The 23,613-nt window shown below is 39.7% G+C and overlaps 1 long non-coding RNA gene across 1 annotated transcript in view; it reads right to left on the bottom strand.

Annotated features, from left to right (window-relative positions):
• Positions 1 to 242: 242 nt before the first annotated feature.
• The window catches only part of LOC144577985 (uncharacterized), a 41,957-nt gene continuing 18,586 nt past the window's right edge, over positions 243 to 23,613 (bottom strand). Inside the window, exon 2 of the long non-coding RNA XR_013522871.1 lies at positions 243 to 1,535. This is a non-coding gene — a long non-coding RNA (uncharacterized LOC144577985). The remainder of the gene's footprint in view (positions 1,536 to 23,613) is intronic.

The following is a 23,613-nucleotide window of genomic DNA, read 5'->3' as shown; positions in this document are numbered from 1 at the left end:
CAGATTCAGTACAATCTCAATCAAAATTCAAGCAGGTTTTTCATTGGAGATTAAAAGTTTGATTTTAAAATAGTTATAGAAATACAGGGATCTAGACTTGCAATGCTTTGTATAAAAAGAGAAATAACATTCAAGGAGTTAACTAAAACCTCACTATAAAGCTATAATAATTAAAAGTTTGTGTTGGTGCAAGAAAAGACAAATAGACCAATGGAATAGAATAGGGAGCCCAGAAGCAGATCTGTACTTACAGAGTCACTTTATTTATATAAAACTAATACAACTATGGGCAGCAAGGATGGTCTTTTAAATAAATGTTGCTGGGAAAAATGCATATTTCTGTATTAAAAAAATAATCTTGGGCTGTTCTTTACAATGTCCGCAAAATTAATTTCATATGAATCACAGTCCTAAATACTAAAGGGAAAACAATACAAATTTTATAAGAAAATATCATCATGACCTTGGGGAAGGCAAAGCTTTCTTAAATAATACACAAATAATTCTAATCATGAAAATTTTATCAATAGAACCTCATTAAAATTAAGAACTCTGTTCCTTAAACAATACCATTTAAAAAGTGAAAAAGTAGCCATTTACTTAGAGAAAATATTTATAATAATTATATTCAAGAAAAGAGTCATATCCAGGATACACAAAGAACTCCTACAAATCAATCAGGAAAAGACAATTCAATATAACAAATGGGCAAAGAATTATACAAGCTCTTCACAAAAGAAGATACCCAAATTGCCAGTAAACATATGAAAAGAGGTTCAGCCTCATGACTTTTCAGAAAAATGCAAAGTAAATCACAAGTTGCCATAGTTTTCCAACTACATGTCCATCACAATAACTAAAGCTGAAAAGACTGACAACTTCAAATGTCAGTGAAGATAAGAGCAACCAGAACCTTCATACATTCCTGGAGCAAGAGTAAATGGATAAACCATTTTGAAAAACACTTAGATCACATTCCAGTACCTAATAACCAAGAGAAATGAGTACATATGTTCATCAAAATGCTAGAGGAATCTTTGTTTACCAAGCCTCTAGTTTAATAAAACATGACTAGAGAGACTCCATCTTGAAGTAAATAGCTAGGCACTCTCAAGACACCTATAAAGTTAATGTTTATCATCTGAAAATAGCCACATTCTAATCTGACCACCAATTATAATTACAGAATATTTTATGGCCATATAGAACATCTCCCACCAAGCCTACAGACTGTCCAGATATCCTAAGTGTGCAGCCCACTTTACTTAAAAATAACATTAATGATCAGGGTTAGGTTAAATAGTGAGCACATCTGCACATTCCATGTTTACTTACCTCCTTAGAGTGTTTTAAAAGTAGAGACACTACAAAGGATGAAGCATTTTCCTTCCTGCTTTCTGAAGACACCCTGCTCTGTAACAGAGTGGTTTCCAATAAGCTTGCTGCTTTCACTGTGCTCTGTGACTCCTCTCAAATTCTTTTCTGTGCGAGATCCAAGAACCTGCTCTTGGGGTCTGGATCGGGATACTCTTTTTCTGGCAACAACAACAAAAAAAACATACACAAGGATATTAACAGCAACTGTATTCGTAATTTTCCCAAACTGAAAACAATATAAATGTTCATTATCAGGAAAGGGAAGGGGTGTGTGTGTGTGTGTTGTGTGTATACACATATATACACACTTGTTCATGTATATGTATTCATAGATATATATACATATATTCATCTAATGGAATACCATACAGTGATGAAAAAGAAAGGACTATTATATACAACAACTTGGATGAATTTCAAACATATTTTGTTGAGTAACACAAACCTAACACAAAACATATATAATAGTTACCATTTTAGGGGGGAGTTAACAGGGAAATGAGCTAGAAATGTTTTTATTTTCTTTAGTTTTTTTCACATGTACAAGGAGCCTGCATAGAAATGTTTTATATCTTTTTTCTTTTTCATTATTTTTTTTCTATAACCTCAGAGCAGAAGAACTGTTTTATATCTTGCTCTGGGTGGTGGTTACATGAGCATTTGTATGTGGAAAAATACAGTAAGCTCTACACTCAAGATTAATACATTTTGTGGTATATATTTACACCTCAAATTTATAAACTTAAAAAAAATTAACAAGTTATTCTTTAGTAGGGTTGGTGCTACGAAAAGAAATTTTGGCAACCACAGAATTAAGACTTTTCCTCATTTTGCCAGATTTGTCCAGAAACACAATTCCTCCAACTCAGAACAGACTCAACTGTTTTGAAGCCAAAATTAAGCCTCAAGTCCAACTAATTGGACTCTTTTTTCAAAGAAAGACACACCTCACACAAACAGCTTCTGTCTTAAAGATCAAGTTTTTGTTATAGCCTACACGCTATGGAAAATTCTTCCCAATGACTTGGGGCATTCATTTCTCCTTTATTTCTTGCTAGCAGAGCCACAGTTTTGTTCAGTGTCCAATAGCTCTCCACTTGACTTCTAGGAAGGTAACTCTACCCATAGGTCCAAGGTAAAACCTGATTCAGATATAGGGCAAGAAAAGGTAGTTTTTCCTCTACACTTCTAAGTTCTAAACTGAAGCCTCTTTAACAGAAGACAGATTAACAAGAGGAAAACAAAGAGAAGTATATTAACATGTATATCCCATATATACATGGGAGATGCCCAGGGAAATGACTAACTCTCAGAGAGCTGGTTCAGAATACAGGTTTAAATACTATCTGCAGCTAAAAACAAAGGAATGAGGGTGATCAGGAAAAGTACAGTAAATGAGAGAAAGGGTTTGTTATGCAGATTTTAGTCTGTGCCTCCTCCCTTGATAAGAGTCTCTTGTTATTTAGAGTCTTTATTCTCTCCAGGCATAGAGAGAAAGTTACCCTTACAAATGCAGATTTCCCGCATAAAGTACATTTCCCTTACAAAAAGGCAGTGTTTTGGGCTCAAGGAGCTTCTCCTGTGTCTGCTGTGTCTCATGTTGAGAGCTGAAAATAATCCTGACATCAAAGAGGCATACTTTGGGATTTGGGGGTACCATATTCTTATGGTCCCACAGAGTAAATTACGGTAATCTCTGTTCCTTTGGCAGGAAATGGCCTAGGAGTGAGCACGTGAAACAGTTCTGTCAAGTCATATGGAAAGAGATCTGCTGTTGACACTGCCTTTGCAAAAACCGTAACAGTGAGAAAACTGTGTCAGTGTGGGAAATCTGATCTAGCCAGTCCTGCCTCTTGTTTTTAGCCTTCAGGCTGCCTTTAATTATTTCTAGGCTTAGGCCAAGCTAAATTTGGGACACATTTAGTTTACAGTTCAAATGATAATAGCCTTTCCCCAAACTCAACCTCCTTTGTAAAGTTAATAAGAGAGCAGTCTAGGAGGATAGAGGCGCCTAAACTCTGCTAAGTAGAGGTAAATGATTGCCAGCCATTATTCCAGGGGGTCACTTTAGTTGAAATGTGCAGCTCTTCAGTTACTCCTGCATAGAACATCAGGGCTGTAGAACCTAAGACTGGCCTTTTGAGATATCTTTTCAGGTTTTTTGCATGCCTGAGGACCAGCGGCTCTACCTGGACCTGCCAATTGCTCCTGTGGCCCACCTAGAAGTGACTAAACTCAGACCCAGCAAATCAGCACTCCCCATACCATAGTCCCTGCCCACCAAACTATCTTTGAAAAACTCGTAATCTCTGAACCTTCAAGGAGATTGATTTGAGTGATACCTCCATCTTCTGCTTAGCATAGCTGGCCTCGTATCAATTACTTTCTTTACTGCAATGCCATGGTCTCTGTGAATTGATTTTGTTTCTGCAGCAGTCAGGAAGAACCTGTCAAGAGGTTACACTGTCTGCATGCACGTGTGTGTGTGTGTGTGTGTGTGTGTGTGTGTGTGTGCTGTAGCTGGCCTAGAGTTAGAGCCTGAACAACACCACTTTATATAAAGACAAAGCTGTTTTTCAGAAATAACTTGTAACGGCTGCCCCATTCTCCTCACAATAACTGCTGACCTTGGCTTCTGTAAATAAAACGGCTAGCTTGCTCTACAAAATGCCCACTATGTAAAGCTGCTTACCTTTTCTTATCAGTAACTGCCCGAATTGCTGGCCTTTGCTTACTAGTAATGACTAGAATAAGCAGCCCAAGCTAATTCCATCCTGGCCCCTGCGACTTATAATAAGTAACTAAGATCTGTGGATTCCACCACTGCCCAGACCATGTGTAAACTAACGCTTATCTTGACTTCTGTAAACCACTTAGGTAACTATCGAAGTGACAACAAGTCCCCTAGCCCTTGGAATGTCTGGAGACCTGCACCCTCCTCTCTGCCCAGGAGGTGATTTATGGAATCCCCTGGCCCTCAGAATGTCTGAATCCCTTCACCCCCACCCCTGCCCCACACCCTCACCCCAGAGGTGGTTTACGGGCATAAAAGGGTCTTGTCACCCTCCTTTCGGGGTCACAGGTTGGAGTGACATGAGTCCTCCATGGCCACCAGCAATAAAGACCCTGCAGTTTGGCATACTTTTGTCTTGATGTTAATTTTTATACTTGATCAAATACTTCATGTGCATGTGGGTGTGTGTACACACATGTTGCAGACATGTTTCTGGCAAAGGCTTGTCATTCCTAAGCAGGAGATACCAGAAGAGAAGTTCATTCCTGCCACTGCATGCTGCTACCTCTGGACTTCTGCTAAGGTGATTGAGCCTCATGTCTTACTTGCAGCCAAAGATGCCCTAGTTGATACTGAGATCTTTACCTGCTTCTTTAGATTAGTAGCTCTAAATCTTCCTCATTTGATTCCAGCCAAATCATACATTTTAAATTTCCTCAACGTATTTTTTTTTTAATCTCTCTTACCTCAGAGCCTTTGGATGTGCTTTGTCCTTTACCCAAAATATTCTCCACCCTCCTTCATCCACTTTACAGCTATTCATTTCCTCAGAGAACGAGCCCTCACTCCTCAGACTGAGTCAGGCTTCCAATTCCTTTCTCTCTCAGACAGAGCAGGGACCCCTCTTAGGGGCCTGCTGGGCTCCCCAGTACCCTCAGCATAGAAATAAAAGATTTTGAGTTCTTCAAAAAAAATTCCAGGCACTCAGCCCTACAACCAGCAAGAAGGAGAGTGAATGAATAACCTGCTAAACAAGAAGATAATAATAACTTAAACAATAGCCACCCAAGTATGCCAGGGCCACAAGATCTTTGGTTCCCTATAGAAACTAAATATAACATTTTCACAAATGTCCTTGAGTTGTTTTTCAGAAAAGGACCCCTACCTGATGGAAAATGCTAAATGCTGTCACATAGACCTCAGACAGACTGGAACCAGAAAATGGATAAGGAAGTCCCAGAAATTCCTTAGCCTCTAACTCACTTTGGAAGCCTCCTCACCTCCGCCTTTGAAAATCCTTGCTTGTAAGCCATCAGGGAGGCTGCCTGTCCTCCTTGGTTGATGCCCTATTATAAATGCCTCATTCTGTCTCACTGCAAATCCCAGTGTCAGGGTTTGCCTTTTTCAGCATGCCGGGAGAGTAAATCCAAGTTTGTTTCAGTAACATCTAGTATCCTGTACAGTTCTTCATACCCCAGTATCATGTCTACGTTTTGAGACAGGAGATTGCATTTCAGAGCATATGAGCCTTATTCAGGCTGCAATTGTGCATATAAAGAAGTGTGTCCTGGTCAGGTGCAGTGGCTGATGCCTGTAATCGTAGCACTTTAGGAGGCTGAGGTGGGTGGATCATTTGAGGTCAGGAGTTTGAGGACAGCCTGACCAACATGGTGAAACCCCGTCTCTACTAAACATACAAAAAAAAATTAGCCAGGCATGGTAGCGTATGCTTGTAGTCTCAGCTACTCAGGACGCTGATGGAGGAAAATCGCTTGAACCTGGGAGTTGCAATGAGTCAAGATCATGCCACTGCTCTCCAGCATGGGTGACAGAGTGAGACTCTGCCTCAAAAAAAAAAAGGAGTCTGTCCTTTGGGTGAACGATAATGTGTCCAGCAAGATTATATTCTCTTTATATTTGACCTTTCTCCTTACCCTCAGATTGTTCCACTGAGCCCTCACAGACACTAAGACATTCACCTCTAGTGCCCTTGATATTCTTATTGGAGTCACCATGTGGTGGAGGTGTTTTGATGGCACAGGAACATGAATTCTTTGTAGCTTTGGGCCATTTTACCAAGAATCTACGTGACCTTGGCATGTACCCAGAGATTCACCCCAGATTGCTGCCAAAAGGACTGCTACTGCTGAGGCACTGTGATGGGTGCTGTGGTCTGAATAGGCCACCCCAAAATTCATACGTGGAAATCCTAACCCCCAAGATGACAGTATTAGGAAGTGGGGCCTTTGGGAGGTGATTAGGTCATGAGTGAACACCCTTCGTGATTGGGACTAGTGTCTCATAAAAGAGACCCCAGAGAGCTGTGCTAGTTAATCCCTTCCACTGTGACAGGCACAGCAAGAAGGTACCATCTCTGAGGAAGTGGCTCCTTACCAGACACTGAATCTGCTAGCGCCCTGAACTGAGACTTCCCAGCCTCCACACTGCAGGAAATACATTTCTGCTATATATAAGCCACCCAGTTGGTGAGATCTTGTTCTAGCAATCTGAATGGATTAAGACTGTGGGATTAGTGTTCTGAGTTTTGTTTGCTGATTTAAGGTGACACATTGATAAATGGAGCTGTCATGTTGACAGAACCTTGCGTCTGTGGAGGGGCTCCCCTGCACAGGCGGAAGGACAGCTCCATGAGTCCCTCCAAGATAGACAGGACAGCACTCTCCATCTTTTCAACTTACTACATGATTTCCTCAATACATAACTTTCAATGCCATTCTCTCTTAGCTACCTCCTCTCGCTCACACCTCCATTTTCTCCTGAAGTTTTCCTTCTCTAACATTTCAGGCAGCAGCATCTTCCCAACTGAGCACAACTTTTTATCTCCCGTTACTCTTGTTCTCTTCCTCCCTCAAAACTCTCCTAGGCTCATGTGAACTCTCATTCTTCAACCAGTCCACTTTCTGCCCATCTAACAGCTCCCTGCTGCCTGCCAAGATTTCCTTCCCCTTCCCACTCTCTTGGTTTCTGTGAGACCTGTGGATTGAGAGGTTTATCTGTAGAAGGGACTTGTGGATTGAGACTGACTTGCTGATTTAAAAACAAAACAATCTTAATCAGTTCTTTCTTAAAATGGTCAAACAAGTTTCTAAGTGCAGAACATTTCAAATTGTGGTTTCTAGGTAGATAAATTCTCTTTCTGATGCAGGTATAAATAGCTGAAAATGGAATGCTGAAATTTGAAGGACATGATTCAAAGGGGCAACAGGCACTTTTAAGTTCATCAACTGTGTGAGAATTATATTCTATGCAAAGGCAAAGATGGAAAAGCAGCTTAGGCCAGATAACTACATCAAAGATCAGTCTGCTTTCAGCCTTTGAAGTATCTGGAGAGACTATGGGTTAGAGGGAATAACAGAATATGCATTCTATATTTGTCCTTGTAGGAAAAGACTGGATAAGCAAATTACATTAATTTCCTTATTGGTACACAGAGCCTGCATTTCAGTCATTTTAAAAAGAAAGCAAGTTTGGTTGTGTTTACAGATGAGGGAAGTATTTCTGTCTCCAGACCCCAGAGTCTATTATTTAAAAGATAAATTCCCAACCTAGTAAAGTGAAACGACACCTTGGGTCAAGATAAGGAATATCTTTTCTGAATAATGCATAACACAAACTTCTTTGCTTCTGACTTTGGTCCCAGGACTACTTTTTTCTTCCGAGGCTTAAGTGCTATTTGTTCTCTAGGGGAGTTTGTGCTCTATGCTCCTAAAGATACTTTCAACTTGATGCTTTCTTGGATCCTGGGGTTCTCTTGAGGAATCAACCATTGAACTAAGATCTCCCCAGAACCCCGAACTTCAGGAAGACAGAAAATACAAGTATCCCTGGTTTTGCACTAGACATGGCCTTCAGCTGGTCTCTGCCCCCTAGCTGATCTCTGCCGTCTCTGAACTTGCTTTCTTTGCCATAGCATGATAGTGATAATACTTACTCTGCCTATCATGTGGGCTGCTGAACAGGGGAAAGGGCTTTATTAAATATGAAATGCAATGCAAACACAGATGTTCCTGTATTCTTATTGCACAGAAATACTGCTGGGGATAATTTTAATACCTGGAAATACTATGATTTGTATGCAACAAAAATGCCATTCTCAGTTCCTTCTCTGCTTTTTATAAAGAGTTCTAGTCACTCTTCTGAGGCTGTTTTCCGCCTTTAACACCTTGCAAGGGTAAGTATGGTAACTACTGTGTGAGACAGATGCTAGGGGGATACATAACTTCTGTCTTCAAGGAGCCTACAGTTTAGCTGAAGGAAGAAGACACACACACATGAAAGGTTTATAGAAAGCAGGTTAATCTCTTTGCCTGATTTTTAACTGTCAGAATATCTCAGGGCTCTGCCGTCTTTGCTTCTCCATATTGATTCCTTCATTGTGTGATCTTAGCCCCTCTGTGACTTTCTTTTTTTTTTTGAGTTTTTTTTTTATTGCATTTTAGGTTTTGGGGTACATGTGCAGAACATGCATGATAGTTGCATAGGTACACACGTGGCAGTGTGTTTTGCTGCCTTCCTCCCCTTCACCCACATTTGGCATTTCTCCCCATGCTATCCCTCCCCAGCTCCCCCCCACCCTGCTGTCCCTCCCCTATTCCCCCCAATAGATCCCAGTGTGTAGTGCTCCCTTCCCTGTGTCCATGTGTTCTCATTGTTCATCACCCGCCAATGAGTGAGAATATGTGGTATTTCATTTTCTGTGACTTTCAATACCAGCTTTACGCTGACGACATCCACAGCTGGATCCTCAGCCCTGACTCTGCCCTGAGCTCTAGAATCTGTATAGAAATTGTCCATATGCAACTTGCTCCTCCTTGGATGTCTACTACGCATCTGAAACTGAACCTCTCTAAAACTAAGCCCTTACTCCTCAACCTCCTCTCCCTGTTTTCACTCATCTCTTAGTCTCCATCACTTCTGGAAGTGGTGCTCCTCTCCAGTCAGTCACTTGTCTTGCTTTTTCACTTTATTCATGGATCTTTTTCCATCTGAAATTGTTTTTGTTTCCTTACGCGCTTTCTGCCTGACTCTCTGAGCTAGAATGCCTGACACCTTATAGGCACTTAGCATTTGAGTGAATTGTCAAAAGCAGTAACATAGAGGGAAAGCAGATAGAGATGAAGATTTTTGTGATCTGGGGAAGTAAAGGTAGGCTCCATGCAATAGGTTGCTAAAGCTGGCTTGTACCAATTTACAAGAGTCAATTGTCATATTTTCAAGATAAGCCAGTTGTTAAATTCAGCCATCATTAAGAATTAAATTAAATAAACACAATTAAGTAAATTATGTTACAGATATAGGTAATAAATGCTCAACTTATCATTTCTTAATTATTTACTATTTTGTTATTACTCGTGCTCTTGAGATTAATTTTACTGAATCTGAGGATGGAAATACTTTCTAAGTGGCTATTGCTCATGTCTTCCTAACTCTATGTCCAGTCATATCACCTTGATTGGAAATGACTGTAGTGAGAGTATTTACTTTACGCAAATCAACAAATGCTATAACACAAATCAGTTTGCTGGTTTTCTGGAGAGCTGCTTGGGAAATGTTTACCAGCACAGTACAGAGTCCATGTAAAAGGTGTCTTTGAAGAATGGTGGGGGTTCGCATATATAAGGATGGGAGGAGGATTCTGAGCAGTTGCCACAAAATAAGTGAAGTCCAAAGGGAGGAATAGCATTCATATATTCCGCAGCCATGTGATACAACAGAAGCATATTTTAATACTAAATGCTCAGTGAGCACCAGATGAATGAAATAAAAGGAAATACTTTTGGTACAGCAAAGACTGTTCATGGCTCTTTGTGAACTTTAGCAAATCGATTAAGAACCTATACAATCACTCTGAATGTGTGAACTGAAGATGCTTACAAGGAGAAAAACTTCTTTCAGCTAAAACTTACTCCTCCGACTTTTGTGAACTGCATGAAATTAGACTGAGACTGCATCTAGGCTGTAGATTGGGAATCCCCTCAGCCCTGAACAGAAAAAACTCATGGAAAAGCTAGAGTCCAAGTGTGGAGTAAGGATGATCAGTCTGATGGAAGATCAACATGATTGACTGAATCCATAGGAAAAGTTACCATGACTTTTATTGCCAAAAAACCTGTTAACATATCTGCTCCACTAACCTGAAAAAGTACGTGAATGTAGTTTTCAGTAAATTTACCAGAGGGTGTGTTTCTGGCCACAGTTGAAGTAATTAGAGGTGAATTGAAACACAGCAATGAGGTAGCTCTGTACTATTGATACCATACTCTTTGTTATCCATTCAGTGACGCTTTTTGTGGCTTATGTGTGTCAGGGTGTGTGCTCTGCTAAATACACAGGGGTCTTGCTGTTTTTATTCTAAAAGCATCACAATTTTCAATGTAGAAATAGAGTCTTAGAAGAAGAGAGACTTGCCATCTCTCCCAATTCAAAAAGTGAACAATAAATCCAACAATGTGAGTGGTATCTGGACCCTAATGATCTTCTGTCCTTCTTGATAAGAAGACAGGTATATATGGTGTCAGGTCCATGACTACACCAAATGTCACACTCGGGGTCAGGTTCCAGCCCCTGCTGAGGTCCTAGGAGAGTGGGTGGATGAGCAGATAGCTGAAAGAACACTCCCGGGTAGGTGGTGAGGGGTGGGGAGGGTCTGGGGAGAGGGGTGAAAGCAGTTTTATTCAGCAGCTCTCTCATCAGCAACTTATTCACAATAGCTCTTTTATTAGCAGTTCTCTTACCAGCAGCTCACTCCCACACACAGCTGTGGCTGGCTTTCCCCTCAGGGTCAGCAATTTAACTCTCTCTCTCCCTGTGCACAAGCCGGTTCCTGGCTCCCCACTGCCTGCTTGCAAGACAGACAGCTTTGGTTCTCTCTCTTTCTCTGGGCCCCACTGTCTGCAAAAGAACCATATGGAGCCATGCCCAAGAGCCTGTACAGTGTCAGCAGAGCAGTTATACCTTCTACTGACAACAGTGGCATAAAGCCAAGTATGAGCTTACACAAACAGTTTATATAACAAGTGAAGTATGCACCTTCACCCTAAACTCACTGAGTTACTCTGCTCTGGATGTCCACCTCACCTGTTGCTTGGCCAAAGTACATCCAGCTATCTTACATATGGAGAGATAGCAACTTAAATGGCAAGAGGACAGTAAGAGACCTTGACAATGATGTGAACATATTCGCTGAAGGAAAAGGAAAACATAAAGCTTTAATAAGCAATGTGAGTCCTTTGTCCAGAAGAACATGTTCAGTCTCAAAATATATTGAGAAACTGTTTTTCATCATTTTTTTCTTGAACCCATTTGGTAACATTGACATTGCTTGGTAGAAAATGACTATATTGAAAATATTGTATTTCTTGAAGTGAGAAGTGTCAAAGTTGTGAGACTCAAAATGAAGTCACTAATGTTAAGAAAATCCTGACAAATAATGTTGAGGAAGGCCACGAAGAGAAGGTGTCATTCTTATATGCCTACAATGAAAAAGACTCTACAGAAACTACACTCTAGCACAAAGGCCATTGCAACCTCACAAACACAAAAATACTTCTGGGAGGATATGTGCCCAGCAACTGCCTGTCTGACCTTGGGCTGGTGTCACCCTTGTCATTGATCTTTGCATTCAAGGATAATCATTGCAAAGCACATATTTAATCCTCATTTTTTTCCTTTAAAAAAGTCTGTCTTCCTTTCTCTCTCTGAATATGCACATAGTTTACATGACACATGCATTTCAATTGCAATACTCTATTCCCAAGTAAATATCTTTTCTCTTAGAGAGCCTCTTCATTATTTTGGTTGACAGAAGTCTAGTAGAGAAAATTATGCCATTAGTCAATGTTCAAAACAAGTATTTGCCTATACGCTCATATAAAAGCCTGCAGAATAATTTGATAAGAATGCCTTATTGAAATTTCCAATAAAATTTATGAATATGATCTAAATACAGAAACTTGCCTGTTTTAAGACTGATTCAAAACCAATCAACTCATTACAAGAAAGAATCTCTTAGTGGAAATTCTAATACCTCATTTGAGTTTGGCATAATATGTAATCTATAGCAGAATAATCTATTACAAGGTGTTTTGAGTCTTGAAGATCTTAAGAACTTTATTTACTGTTTTTGAAAACAGATAAACCCCTGGTGGTTAGTTTAGAAGCTCTAACGATTAGCTAGATCTTGATCGGATCCCCCTGCCCCGTCCCTCTTGCCACAGGCAGACTTTGTGCCTAATCAAACGCTCCCTTGCATTCAGCCCCAGACATACTCCCCTCTGCTACCAAGAAAAGCTTTGTCATGCCGCAGTCTGTCATGTCACTACCCTTTCATTGCTCCCATGCCAGCAGGCACACACAAAGCTTTCCCTGGTTTGGTGCCAGTCCTCCTGGATTATCTCTTGATGTCTGCCCTGTACATCTTGTGCTCAAAAACTACCTGTGATTCTGAAAAGAACTTGGCTCTTCCATGCTCTCCAACCCTGTTGCGTGTTTGATACTCTGTTCAGAAAAGCCTTCTCCCTTGCATCCCCTACTTACAAAGTCCTACTTATATTACAAGACTCAGCTCATGTAACATCTCTTTAAGCTCTTATTTATTCTATCCTCTCTCTAGTCTAAATTCTCAGTTATCATTCTGCTTCTTTCCCTTTTTTTCTGTCTCCACTCCTAGACCCTAAGATATTTAAGATCATTCAACATTCAACAAAGATTTATTGAGTGCCTACTACAAGACAGGAACTACTCTAGGTGCTGAGGGTACAGCCATGAACAAAGGAAATCCCCTGCCCCTACGGAGTCTCCACCCCATCAGAGACAGGCAGGTTTAGAAGAACAAACAATGACAACAAAAAAAGAACAAAAACAACCCAAATTACTAGGTTTCCTAACAGTAACAAAGACCTGGGAATCTTAGATTCTGAAAAGAAAGAAGCAAGGTAAAATCTTAGAAATTTGATCCTGAATTAACCTGCGTAAGCATTTGGAATTATTTTTAGTCTGAGGAAACCTAAGGCAAACACGTGCACATGGATTTATTCAGGAAAGTTTCAGGATTTATTGGTAGCTGACCTGAATCCTTATTGCATGTGCTCTCCATTGAGTGGCAGCTCTCAGGCAAATTCATGCATGTTCCAGCCTTGGCTGTGATCAGGGTCTTTTTTTATAGTAACTGCATAAGGTTAACTGAATGAGTTCAAGTATGGGATACAAAGACCAGATGATTTGCCAAGCTATCTCCAGTTTAGCCAGAATGACTGGCTTCCTATGAAAGCCATTACTCTGGAAAGTTGTCAAGTTCCTGGAGGAGAACTCTGCAAAGGTAGCAGCATTGCTCTGTGCCCCATCACAATCTGAGGTGATTCTGACTGTGTAAAGGGTTGACTGGCAGGATGGAGGAGACAGGGATAAATCCAGCAGAGGCAGCTTCCTCTCTTCAGGATGACAGGTGGTTGTGAGATTTCAATCACAAGCCACCTAAAAGGAGACTCATATTTGACATTCCCTTTCCGAGTCAGTGATTCACAGCATCTCTGTATGGTTTGGGATGTGCAACTGTATCATAAAAGTTGAGAAGAAGACAAGGTTCCACCTTCAAGCCTCTGCTCGTGTCATCCTCTGTCTGGTATGTTCTCTTTACTCCACTCTGTCCAAATCCATTCATTCTTCCACGCACTCCTTCTCCACAGCGTGCTCAGGCTACTCCAGTCTTCACTGAACTCTCCTCCATCCGAATTAATGTTGCTTCGTAGTTCTTAGAACGCAGTGTTTGTTTTTATTTAAGCCGTAGTTTCTTCAGCACTGTTGACATTTGGTCCAGATAATTCTTTGTTGTCATGCACATTACAGAGAACGTTTTGCAGCATTCCTGGCCTCTACTTGCTAGACACCAGTGGCACTGCCCTCAAGTCACTACAACCAAAAATATCTGCCAAATCATCCCCTGGGAGACAAAGTCACCCTAGGTCAAAAACCACTGATTTAAAGTCTCATGCATTTATTTATTTATTTTTATTTATTTATTTTGAGACGGAGTTTCACTCTTGTTACCCAGGCTGGAGTGCAATGGCGCGATCTCGGCTCACCGCAACCTCTGCCTCCTGGGTTCAGGCAATTCTGCCTCAGCCCCCTGAGTAGCTGGGATTACAGGCACGCGCCACCATGCCCAGCTAATTTTTTGTATTTTTAGTAGAGACGGGGTTTCACCATGTTAACCAGGATGGTCTCGATCTCTTCACCTAGTGATCCACCCGCCTCGGCCTCCCAAAGTGCTGGGATTACAGGCTTGAGCCACCGCGCCCGGCCTCATGCATTTATTAATAGCAAAAGCAGGCACAGTGAACTGGGCTTATATACTAGGTACTTCGCTAGGCACTTTACACATACTGTCACAGAAAAGGGACTCTAGCCCTATTTTATGTATGGGAAAACATGAGGCTAGCAAAGATTAAGTAACATGCCCAAGGTCACAGAGCTAGAAAATGGCTGAGCTGGGATATGAAGCAGTTCTTCCAACTTGAGCTGGTTCTTCTAGCCACCATTCCGCATAGTCTCACCTCCCTTCATGCTGCCACTGACACCCAGCAACTTGTTTTCTTTTCCCTACCAGTGGCAGTTCTTCCCAGAAGCAGCAGCTTTTCAAACATTCACTGATGCAGGCTTATTGTACCACTGTTAGATCTCTGAGGCACGTGGGGTGTGCTGCTCAGCTGATAGGGGCATTTCTGTGCTTGGCAGAGAGACTTTAAGGATCTGAGACCCAGTCCTCTGAGGAGGGGCCACCAACTGCCTGGTGAAGTCAGTAACTTATATCTTGTCAGGGTTCTTCATTCTTTTAGGTTTTAGTGATTTCAACCTCCTCCCTTTCCCCACCCCGCACCACTCTCAACCCAGGTAGGAGCTGCTTTCTGCATTTGCTGCTTCTTGATAACTTATTGTTCCCTTTTGATTTATTAGTTACCTAGTTAACATTTCTTTATACCTAGATAACAATCCTTTGTATTAAATTCTCTTTTATAAAGTAACTCGGGTAGTTTTTGTCTTTTGGCTGGCCCCTGATGAATACAGATGCTCTCTAGCATGTATGAAGGCTCATTGCTAACACCCCCAGAGGCAAAGGAGACAAAAGAACATATTTATTATATATAACTCAGGCAATAATTATATCTATTCAGAACTTTGAATGTGCCTCCTAAAAACTGTGATATTTATCAAGAATGTTAACATATCTGAACTTTTGTTTGTGATGAAATTGTGGAGGCAAATAAGATACAGATTATGGTACAAGTGATGATAGAAATGATTTATCCTAATTTCAATTCTGCTTTTCATGTGGGAGGCCTCTGAACCTGCAGGCAACAAACAAACAATACACTGGAGAGACCAGTAGACTCTGTATAAAATGAACCTTTAAAAAGGTACATTTAATATGGCACTAAACTGTTGGAAGGAAATTAAACTGAAATAAAAGAATGGGAGTTCCTTGGAGGAACTTTGGATCGGCACCCTACAGGATTTCTTCCAGAAAAGAAATCAATAAGGAACAGAGTCTAGGATGATAAATCCCACTGATCCATTTTGATTAACAGTCTTTTTTTCCTCCAGTTCACAGGATATGAACAGTAATGAGTTTTAATCACAGGAAAAACACACCCCATGCTTGTAACCCCAGTGTGGAAGTTTTAATATCTATTCCAGGTACTGTCCTGATGAGTACATTATACCTTCAAAATGTCTGAGAGCTTTCAATCACATTCTTCTTTTTGTAATAATCCCCCCTTTGATTCAAAAGGCTAATCTTTTGTCCAAAGCATCCTAAATGTTTGAGACATTTCTAGAATTCCCCCAACAGTTTCTATAAGCTCCTTGCAGGGCTAGGAATCATGTGCAAAATAACTTGATGCTTACAAAGAGAGCCAGCTTCCTGATGCATAACCCAGTCCCTCTGACTTGAGTCACAGGATCTCTGTGTCCCTGGCAGAGATTATATACCAATCAGGGGCTCCTTCCTACATCAGTAACCACTCACACTTTACAGGATTCTGATTCTCTGAAAAATGACAGCATCTAGGTGAATTAACCAAGGTTTCCCCATAAGATTTCTCTATACTCCTATAATATTTCTTCTTTTCCTGTAGATTGTGACATTCACTAGGTTCTACAGTTACAACTTCCCAATTCTCAGGGATATGTATAGGGTTCTATACTAAGAACTTTCAGAAGTCCATGCTGACTTGAGATTTCTGCATAAATCCTAATAAGATATATGAAATAAGTACATACAAGTTGTGATCTAGTGGAAAGTACCTAGGATTATTATACTGATTCTATTACCAATAAGCTCTGGAAACTTAAATGAGTTTCCTAATCTGCATCAATTATCTCAGTTGTAAAAATAGGAGAAATAATATCTTAAAAATTCTGCCCTTCTTGGGGAAATGATTCTAGAACTCGGGCAGAAAAGATCACGATGAATCCGGAGCATCTTGTAGTGTCAGGAAATAGGAAAGTGCTCAAAAACAAAGAAGCAAAAAACCTGCATCAGTGGATGTATTAGTCTGTTTTCTCACTGCTACAAAGAAATACCCAAGACTGGTAATTTATAAAGGAAAAAGGTTCAATAGGCTCAGTTCCACATGGCTGAGGAGGCCTCAGGAAACTTACAATCATGGCGAAAGGTGATGGGGAAGCAAACACCTTTTTCACAAGGCGGCAGGAGGGAGTGTGTGCGAGCAAGGGAAATGCCAGATGCTTATAAAACCATCAGATCTCGTGAGAACTCCCTCACTAGCATAAGAACAGCATAGGGGAAACTGCTCCCCTTATCGAGTCACCTCCCACCACATTTCTCCCTCAACACTGAGGATTACAATTCTAAATGAGATTTCATTGGCGACACAAAGCCAAATCATATAAATGAGATCATGTCAAAGGGACATAGGAGCCAAATGAAAGAATTCCCCATGGCCAGAAATGGAATAATTTGAGCAATAAAGTAATATTGAATTTTAACCCAAAATATAAAATAAATATTGATGAATTTATATTTATATAAATAAATGATTGGATACATAAATAAATGAGAGAGAGGAGAGAGAAATCTCTCTTGCATCAGAATTACAAATAATATATATAGATACTCCTCCCTCAAGGAGGAAGAGCTTAACTCCTCACCACTCCTTAGGTTTGGTCTATGCATAGTGACATCCTTTCAAAGAGTACATTATGAAAAGGCATGGAAAAATTAGTGACTTTGTAGTGAAGAAACCCGACAAACACTACTTCAGTCAGGTGATCAAGGGCAACGACAATGGTGATAAATCATGTTGATAGTATGTATCTTTATATGATGTAATGAAAATGGCACTTTACCACTGTAATCTTCCTCCCAAGAATGAATAACCCTAGACAAATTATGAGAAAGAACTAATACAAATTCCAATAGAGGGACATCCAAAAAAATACTTGACCAGAACTCCCCAAAACTGTCAAAGTCATCAAAAACAAGGAAAGTCTAAGAAATTGTCACAGCCAAGAAAACATGGCTAGTTAATGTAATAGGCTATCCTGGATGACCTCCTAGAATGAAAAAATACATTAAGTAAAACCAAAGAAATATGAATAAGCAGTAAGTTTCTAATATTATTTGATTAATTTTAAGAAAAGTGTCATACTATAAGATGTTAGGGGAAATTGGATAAGACAGGTAAATAGGAACTCTCTATACTATCTTTCCATTCTTTTTGTAAACTTAAAACTGTTTTTAAAAAATACAGTCTATTTTTTTTTTTTTTTTTTTTTTGAGATGGAGTTTCGCTCTTGTTACCCAGGCTGGAGTGCAATGGCGCGATCTCGGCTCACTGCAACCTCTGCCTCCTGGGTTCAGATAATTCTCCTGCCTCAGCCTCCTGAGTAGCTGGGATTACAGGCATGTGCCACCATGCCCAGCTAATATTTTGTATTTTTAGTAGAGATGGGGTTTCACCATGTAGACAAGGATGGTCTCGATCTCTTGACCTCATGATCCACCCACCTCGGCCTCCCAAAGTGCTGGGATTACAGGCTTGAGCCACCGCGCCCAGCTAGAAGTATCCAGCTTTCAAAGTGGAAAGCAAGCTGCACACTAGGGATGGTGGAACAAAACGCAAAAAAGTTATTGTGAAGCCTCTTGACATTTTCTGCCCTGCTCCAGAGCTCCTTTCATGTTAAAAAAAAAAAATGATAATAATTCTAAAACTTTCGGGAGTGTGTGACAATGAAGGGAGACGGGGTAAGTTATATTCCTGTTACATGCAACCAGATATGTTGGCCAAAATGATACAGGCTGGTTCTAATAAAAAAGCAATTGTCAACTCACTTTAGCCAAAAAAATCAAGAAATCATCAACTAAATGGACAAAACAAATCTGTTGTATGGGCACTGCACTGAGAAGCTACATCATACCTTTTTATTTCCATCTTTGGCTGGCTGTGCTATGGCCCAATGGCATTGGGATGGCTGGGAGTCAGTATCACGAGAGCTTAATTTTTCTTTCCTGGCTTTATCAGTGGATAAAAAGAAGTAGCAGAGAGTACCATGCAGTCCTCAGCGGCTCAATGTTTCCCCAACTCCCCAAGGCTTATAGAGGCTTGCAACATGACTTTCTTTCTGATAATGAGACTCCCTTTTGGCCTGGGCTTCCAGGAAGTTTACAACAAAATTTTATGCTAAGTACATTAACCCTGCTATTTCTGTGAATTGGTAATGGTCTTTTTCCTACATCACTTTTTTTTTCTATTCCAATTTTATTTTCCTTTTAGAAAGCCCTTTATTATGTGGTACTTTAAAATCCTTTTAAGATATAGATGGAATATAAATACATATTTTCATATATATATATATATATATAGTTTGGTTAAGATTACATAATAAGTTGAGATGGCTGCAGTCCTTTTTGAAGGACTAATTCAAAATAAAAGGAATTATTATTCTGTGGAACTTCTTTGTATGCCATCTATTCTTTCATGTTTGTAACTCAGGAGACAACTTTGCAAAATTCTTCAGAAATGATGAAAGCGAAATGCTTGGCTGGCTCCCTACGGAGATACAGAGTTGTGCTCCAAGGTTTTTGTGTGATTTTTCTAGAGAACAAATGTATACCAGCATTAATAAATAGCATTTATTTTCTCAAGTCAGGAATGAATCAAATGCATTGCTGTTTTTGATGACCAAACTGTCAAATACTGTTTCAAATACCTCTTGGTCCTCATCTGTGTTTTCTCTTTTTAAATTCACTATTTTATTCTTTGAAAATAAGACTATGAAAATTAGGCTTTGAAAATGTCCAAGGGCCTTGACATAGCCAACCGATTTTAAGGAAACAAGATGGAGAAGTGAAAGGAAACATTTCTCTAAGAAACAAAGAACAACTGAAAGCTAAATTTAAATCTTGTCTATTTTCCTTCTGATAGAAAGTTAATGTTTTGGTTTTTCAGGAAGTATAATACTTGTAGGAGCTATTGTTTTTTCACTGCCAGCCACTGTACTAGGAATTTTATGTATACTATATTATTTAATCCCTAAAACAAGCCCATGAAGTATAAAAGAATAAAATAAGACCTCTCGTTGAATAAAAATATGTAATCTAAAATAGCAATGTCCCATGAAGAAGGGAATCAGCTATGCACTCGTGAAAGCACTTAGTTTATACAGACCCCATTGTGTAAAGGCCAGGGCTGACAAAGTAGCTGAATCTAAAGCTGGAGATCTGGAATCCATTTGCTGACCCCAAGGAGGATTAAATTGGTTATGCTATCTTCTCTATCAAATTGACAACTGACTGTGATGTTTTCCTCTTGCTCAAGGCAAACCAATGAAAATTCTTGTAATGTTCAATTGTTTTATTTTTAAAATGTGCCCTTATCTATGTTTAACTAGGCATCAAGGCTTGTAAAACATGTTTTAATCATTGTAGGAAGTCATCAATAAACTGTATGTATTATCAATCACTGTAGACATAACTGAACTTAAGATGAATGTATTGGGCTTTCTTTTCTCTCTCTTTCTGTACGTCTTTGTCTGTCCGTCTCCATCTTTCTCTTTCATTTCCTTCCTAAAGCTAAACTCATTCTTTAGCACTATAAGAAACTCAAAGTAATTCTGGTATTTTAGATAATAGTCATTTTGTCATCTTCCATCTGTACTAGTTTAAAATAAATATGCCAGGGCAATCTTTAAAAATCCAAAATGGCACAAAACTTTGTTTATTCTTAAACAGAAATAAAATCCTCCAGTGCAAGAAAGCAAAACCTAGAAAAGTTTGCAAATGTTAAACAGTTAGTAGGTATGTAACTAGTAAGTGACAGAACAGAACTGCAATTCAAACCCAGGTCTACCTGATTTGAAAGGCTATGTTTCTGGCTAAAAAGGCAAAAATGTGTATTTTACAGACTTCGCCACCCGCAAAATGAGATACTAGCAATAAGTAATAATGCTGAGAGCTAATCCTTATTATAAGACAGGCCAATTTAGATGATTTAAATGTAATAACTCATTTAATTCTCATAACAACCACATGAGATAGATGCTATTATTATAATGTCCATTACATAGATCAAGTAAACAGAGGCACAAGACTGAGATTAAACCCCTTGTCCAAGGTCACAGAGTAAGTGGTGAGATTGCAGATAGTGTAATTCTAAAGCTTATGCTTTAATCACAGTGTTATACAACTTATAACAACTAATAACATTCCTTTTTACCAGCAACGAACAACTGGAAAATGTTACAACAGAGAGAAAACTATAGTCTCAAGGAATTAATCTAAAAAAAGAATTGACAAGATATCTATGGCAAAAATTCCTTGAAGATAATTCTATTTAAAAATATAAAAACTAAAGTGGGAAATGTTTTTGGATGCTAATTCCCAATGTTGTTGTAAAGATTGGACTAGTCAGCACGTGTAAGTTATAATACCCTTTGGACATAAGAAATGCTCCATAACATTATCTATTATTTTTAAAATTAGACACACCACTTATTTGCTAGTATGACCTTGAACAAGGTCAAATTTCTCTCTCTGAGCTTTGATGTCCTCGTCCATAAGAATCAGATTAATAGCAAATGTTTTGGGGCTACTATAAAAATTAGATGAGATAACAAGTAAAACCAAACCTTGCCCAGTGCCTGGTATGTGGCAGGGACTGCACTCAGGTTGGTTGATTTCCTTCTTTAAGAATAAGACTACCTTATTTTTCTTTAGAATCTGCTTATCAAGTGGTCCCCAGGCTTGTAGATTTCAGGCACCAACAATGTTTCTTCTTTGTGTATTAGTTTCCTAGCGCTGCCATAGCAAAGTGCCATAAACTGGGTGGCTTAAGCCACAGACATCCATTATTTCCCAGTTCTGTGGCCTAGAAGTGTGAAATTGATGTGTCAGGGCTGGTTCCTTCTGAAGGCAGTGAGAGAGAATCTCTTTCATGCCTCTCTCCTAATTTCCAATAGTCTCAGGCACTTCTCGGCCTATAGATAGCATCCTCTCTGCATCTTCACATAGTTTTCCTTCCCCATGTGTCTCTATATATCCAAATTTCCCCTTTTTGTTAGAACGCAGTCATGTTAAACAGGACTTACCCAAATAACCGCGTTTTAATTTGATTACCTCTGTGAAGGCCCTATTTCCAAGTAAGGTCACATTCTGAAGTACTGAGAATCAGGACTTCAACGTCTTTTTGAGGGTGACGCAACTCAACCTACAACCATTTGACTGTTTTTTGGTTTTTGGGGGTTTTTTGAGAAATAATATATAGTTGCCAGTTTTCTATTTTGTTTTATGCCAATCCAAACCTTAGAACTTTGGGAGGCGAAGGCAGAAGGATTGCTTAAACCCAGGAGTTTAAGACCAGCTTGGATAACATAGTAAGACCCAATATCTTTTTTTTTTCTTTCTTTCTTTCTCTTTTTTTTTTTTTTTTTTTTGAGACAGGGCCTCACTCCAGTTGCCCAGGCTGGAGTGCAGTGGCACAATCATGGCTCATTGCATCCTCGACCTCCCAGACTCAAGTGATCCTCCTGCCTTAGCTTTCTGTGTAACTGGGACTACAGGCATGCGCCATCATACCCACCTAATTTTTTGTTTCTTTAGTAGAGATGAGGTTTCATTATATTGCCCAGGCTGACCTCGAATTCCTGGGCTCAAGTGATCTTGCTTTGGCGTCCCAAAGTGCTAGGATTACAGGCATGAGCCACTGTCCACAGCCAAGACCCCATGTCTTAAAAAAAACATTAGCCAGGTGCAGTAGCATTGCACCTATAGTCTCCACTATTCAAGAGGTTGAGGCGGAGTATAATTTAAGGCCAGGAGCTTGAGGCTGCAGTGAGTTATGATTACACCATCACTCGCATTCCAGCCTAGCTGACAAAGTGATAGATACCCTGTCTCTAAAACAAGAAAAGGTTTTTTTTTTAAATAAGCATTTTTAATGAAGGCAGTGAACAACAACAAAACATCTCTTGACTGCTGCTGCTCTAGGGTAGTTGCATAAAGCTCACTAAATTCTTCTTGAATAATTTTTCTTATATGCTTGTATCATGCTATTCATGTATCAGTAACCCCAAAGCAAAATTCTCTTCTTACTTCCTTGCCAATGCATTTGCAATATCAGCACATTCTGCTTGGTCCATTCCTTCCATTACTGTCAATTTCTTCTTCCAGTGAAGTAATTTCAAGTACTTCAAATTTACCTCTTGGGAAATGTATGGGAAGGCTGAGTTTGAGTTTAGTCTCTGTGTTGCCTAAACTGCTGTGCAATTTCTAGGTCATCTCCAAATCAGGACTTGAGGACTTAATAGTTAGATTTTCTATACCAAAGAAAACAGTCATCACCTCTGCATCTCTTCCGACCCCTTTGCCTTTCTCCTTCTCTCTCTGTACTTTATACTAGACTGTTATAGATGGGTGTTTGTGAATTCTGAAAACTGGTATGTTGAAATTCTAGCCCCTCAATGTGATAATGTGATTATATCAGGAGGTGAGGCCTTCAGGTGGCAATTAATTAGTAAGTGTGGAACCCTCATGAATGGGATTAGTGCCTTTATAAAAGACACTAGAGCTTGCTCCCTCTCTCTCTTTCTCTCTTTCATCTTTGCCATGTGAGAAGACAGCTGTCTGTAAAGCAGAAAGTGGGCCCTCACCAGATGTGCTGGCATATTGATCTTGGACTTCCAGTTTCCAGAACTGTGAGAAATTAATGTTTGCTACTTAAGCCACAAAGTCTATGGTAGTTTGCTGTGGGAGCCTGAACTAGTGGGCTTTGACACTCTCCAGCAAAAAGTACTCCCAAACAGCTATGTCATTTGACCATCACTTCAGGATGACAGTTTTATAGACAAACACTGTTTAGATCTTTCACCCTCAAAAATAAGTGACAGTTCCCTTCTCTCCCACTTTTTGTTCCTCTGCTAGTAACTATTTTTTATTTATGCTCTATTTGAGTTTTCTTCATCTAGAG

The sequence above is a fragment of the Callithrix jacchus genome, chromosome 10, assembly GCF_049354715.1.
Source record: "Callithrix jacchus isolate 240 chromosome 10, calJac240_pri, whole genome shotgun sequence".
NCBI classification, from domain to species: Eukaryota; Metazoa; Chordata; class Mammalia; order Primates; family Cebidae; genus Callithrix; species Callithrix jacchus.
Note: the sequence above shows the minus strand (reverse complement) of the source record. Positions and strands in the feature narration are given on the sequence as shown.